The following is a 4,162-nucleotide window of genomic DNA, read 5'->3' on the forward strand; positions in this document are numbered from 1 at the left end:
CATGAGGAAGAGCCAGGCAGCCCCCCCTGCAGCAGCTCCCCACCCAAGCTCACCTCTGCTCCGCCTTCTCCCCTGAGCACGCCAGCGCCGCTCCACTTCTCCCACCTCCCAGGCTTGCGGTGCCAATCAGCTGTTTAGTGCTGCAAGCCTGGGAGGGGAGGAGAATTAGAGCGGGGGGCGGCGTGCTCAGGGGAGAAGACGGCGCAGAGGTGAGCTGGGACAGGGAGCGGTTCACCTGCACACACACACCCGCCCCCTGTTATTGCTGCAGGCAGCCCTCCCCCCGCACCTCCCCCTGCCCCAGCTCACCTCCACTCCACTGCCCCCCCTGAATGTGCTTTTTGGTGCCCCAACCACTTGGCACCCTGGGCGGCCGACTAGTTCGCCTAGTGGTTGCACTGGCCCTGGACACTGCCTGTCAGCAGGATTCCTCCTCCTCCTCAGGTGAGAATAAATCTCCGCATCTAGACAGCCGGTCCATCCGCTGCACCACAATCCCCCAAGCCTGAGCCTAACTGCCAAAGCCCTGCACCTGGCTCCAGAGAATTACGTCTCACGTGTCGCTGGGAACTCAACTTCATGTACCCAGAGAGTCTCGGCCCCCCTCAGTAGATGACCCAAGAAACTCAGTGTCTGCAAAAGCAGCAAAGAGTCGTGTGGCACCTTATAGACTAACAGACGTATTGGAGCATGAGCTTTCGTGGGTGAATACCCACTTTCTCGGATGCGACAGTGTCGGCCTTTTCCAAAGAAGTGCCTGGAGGGCCTTTTTCTGTGTGACCACGTGGCCTAATGGATAAGGTGTCTGACTTCGGATCAGGCGATTGAGGGGTCGAGTCCCTTCGTGGTTGTGCTTGCGCAGTTTTTCCTTTGGGCTGAACGTCCTGCTCCCTTCAGGGCTGGAACCTCTTCTTGGCTGCTCAGGCCAATGCTCTGGCTTCAGCTAGAGCCCCGGGAAGGAGTTGGGGGGTGGGTGTCCCCAACATTGGGGACGAAGGCGGTGGTTCAAAGACTTGCGCGGCCTGAGTCGGCCCGCGGGACGCCCACGAGGGAGCCCAGGGGAGGGCGGAAGGAGGGACCGCCGAGGAGGGGAGGACGTCCGAGGACGCCCATGCCCCACCTCGGTACCCCACCGTGCCGCCCACCCCAGCCCCCCGCCGGTCCGCGGGAAGTCCAGGACGGAGAGGGGCTACCCTGCCTCCCTCTCCGCGTTGGGGACGAAAGGCCGGGGCCCGTCAGCCTCTCTCTCCCCTCCCCCCTCCACCCGATCCAAAAGGGCTGGGGTGGGGGTGCGGGCCGAGGGTTGGTCTGAACGCGGCCCCGGCCGCCTGGCCCCTGCGAGCCAAGCGCCTGGACGTTACCCGAGCCTCCGGGCTCGGGTCTTAAAACCCTTGACGGTTACGTACGAAGGGCGGACGGACACCGAGAAGGGGGATGTCCTGGCCGGGCAGGACGTCCCGTGGGGGGGGACGGACCGGCGGGCGGGCTCAGGCGGCGGCGAGAGAAAGAGGGACCTTCGGGCCCCCCCCGCTCCCGTCGCCCCGAAACCCGCCCGACCGCGCTCCGTCCCACCCCTTTGGGGACAGCAGGCCGGGGACCCGACCGACCGGTGTGGTGCGGACAAGGAACCCCCCCCTGCGCCGGCGTGGCTTTGGCCGCGCGTGGGGGGGAAGAAAAACGGAAGGGCCTACCGAAACCCAAAAGCCAACGTGACAACTCTTAGCGGTGGATCACTCGGCTCGTGCGTCGATGAAGAACGCAGCTAGCTGCGAGAATTAATGTGAATTGCAGGACACATTGATCATCGACACTTCGAACGCACTTGCGGCCCCGGGTTCCTCCCGGGGCTACGCCTGTCTGAGCGCCGCTTGAAGGTCAATCGTCCCCGCGGATGCGGTGGGCGGCGGGACACGCGCGGCCCTCCTCCCCTGGCGGTGGAGGGCCGTGAGCAGCCCCGCCGCCGTGCCCTCCGCGGGAGGCGCGGCTGGGGCGTCGCAGGCACCGGGTGGGCGGGTTCGGTCCCGCGCCGCACCCCCCTCCCATCCTCGGGAAGGGAGGAGCCCGTGGCGGCTCTCCCCCCGCCCAACGCCTTCGTCCCCCTAAGTTCAGACCCGATGCCCCCGAGCGCCCGCTTCGGGGAGCTCGTCCCGTTCGCGGAGGAGCGCGGCGTCACGGCAGCCGGTCCCGTGTGCCCCGTCGCGCCATCCACTCTTCCCCCCTCCTCCCCCACACCCCGGTTTTTACTGTGGTCGGTGGCGGGGGGGCGCGGGGGGGACGTTGTGTTGGCGGTCAGCGGGCTGCCGGGCTCCGGCCGTGGGTGCCGGCTCCCGGGTGGGTCCCGAGGGGGAGACGGGCCTGCCCCACGCGGCTGTCTGTGGCGACACGGCTGCCCGCGGGGGTCCCCGGTCCCCTCCCCTTCCCCCGCCCGGGGTTTACGACGGTGCCCGGGACCTGCCGGGGCGCGGTCAGGGCGCGAGGGCGAGACTCCGCGCCAGGAGGAGGAGGACGTCGGAAAGTCAGAGAGAGAAGGAGGAGAGCGGGCGGCACGCGCGCGTGACGGTGGAGAGAAGCGGGAGGAGGAGGAGAGGCGAAGGAGAGGGTTTCGCGAGGGCGCCCAGGTCGCGAAGCCGACCCTCGCCCCACCACCGCCACCACCGCCGCATCTGCACCTTCCGCCGCCTCTGCCGGCCGTTTTTTCTTCCCCTCTCCCTGGCCGACGGCACCCCCCGCGTGCACTCCTGGCGCCGTCCGCCCCCCGCTTCCGCTCACCCCGGCGCCCTCGGTGATGTCTCTCGTTCCTCTGCTGGGCCGTTCTTCCCCTCCGAGGGCGGTGTGGCGTTACGAATCGGGCCTCCTCCGGGGCCGAAGCGCTTTCCCCCGCGGCGGCGTGGAGGCGGTGGCGGCGGTGGCGGCGGGGCCGGCGGGCGTCCGCCACGCCCCCCGCCCCTCTCTCCCGCCCCCGGGGGTCCCCCCATGCGACTGCGACCTCAGATCAGACGTGGCGACCCGCTGAATTTAAGCATATTAGTCAGCGGAGGAAAAGAAACTAAACAGGATTCCCTCAGTAACGGCGAGTGAACAGGGAAGAGCCCAGCGCCTGTTGCCTGATTTGGGGAGGGTTAGTAGGGACAGTGGAATTTATCCACTTAATTTAGTTTTATTTAATAATTAAGTTTCTAATTAATTAAGAATGTTAGTAATAATTAATAGATATTAATAATATGGGTATGGCTCGCCAATATGTGTGATCAGAAGATAAACGTTCGTCTTGAATCAGGCTTCACAGAATTTAATACAAGGAGATTGGGGTATAACAGGAATTTACACTGAGACAAAGTTTATTCAAACAAGACCTTTTATTTAAAACCAATAAAACAAGAAGTAAATGTAAAATGTTAAAAGCAGTTTGATTACAAAGTTACAAAATATCACAGTTCTTTAAGAGATATGATATGATATTATATCTAATGCACTTCGCAGCAAATAGTACTAGAGTGAATTTCACACCTCTGCTAGAGGAAGTATAGTTATAAAGAAACTGGTTATGAATTAAACCCTTCTTAGCATAGATGCTTTAGAGGTGAAGTAGAAATTAAGAATTATTTCATACTTACAGCTGTGAAAGGACAGAACACTACGACTTATCATTAGTTGACAGCTTTCGTAGGTGTAGGCAGGGTGAGGCGATGGAGAATAGAAGGATGGGTGTATCGCCTGCCCTAATGGTGGATTATCACACCTTTTATAGGGAGAAATCCTTCCTCCTATGCCCAAATTTGTCTTTCCCCCATGGAAAGGTGAGGGTACCTGTTTTCATTGGCTGACCTTTTGTGTGCGTACTAATGACAACTATCTACGTATCTTGTGGTAGACTTGTTGTATTTTGTGGGCAGAAATACCCTACTTTTGCACCTAACTACGTGAAAGGTTAGTAGATATTCAGAAAGTCCCTAGACAATTTGCGTAGGTTTGTTTCCTATTATCACTTTTCTGAGTAAAGGTCTTAAAGGTTGCTTTCAGCATCACAGAGGAAATAGGCCAGGATGTCTGGTTTAGAAGCTTCTAGGTATCTTGCGTTTAAAGCTATTGCAAATTCTATTAATCTATGCAGCCTACACACTTTTATCAAAAAGATATTTTATACAGACCAACAGATTAATCC

General features: G+C 59.8%; 1 non-coding gene across 1 annotated transcript; it reads left to right on the top strand.

The window, feature by feature from the left end:
- Positions 1-1,714: 1,714 nt before the first annotated feature.
- Positions 1,715-1,867, top strand: LOC123360426. The gene has a single exon (XR_006576011.1). It is a non-coding gene; the product is annotated as a 5.8S ribosomal RNA (ribosomal RNA).
- Positions 1,868-4,162: the final 2,295 nt, after the last annotated feature.

The sequence above is a fragment of the Mauremys mutica genome, unplaced genomic scaffold, assembly GCF_020497125.1.
Source record: "Mauremys mutica isolate MM-2020 ecotype Southern unplaced genomic scaffold, ASM2049712v1 Super-Scaffold_100264, whole genome shotgun sequence".
NCBI classification, from domain to species: domain Eukaryota; kingdom Metazoa; phylum Chordata; order Testudines; family Geoemydidae; genus Mauremys; species Mauremys mutica.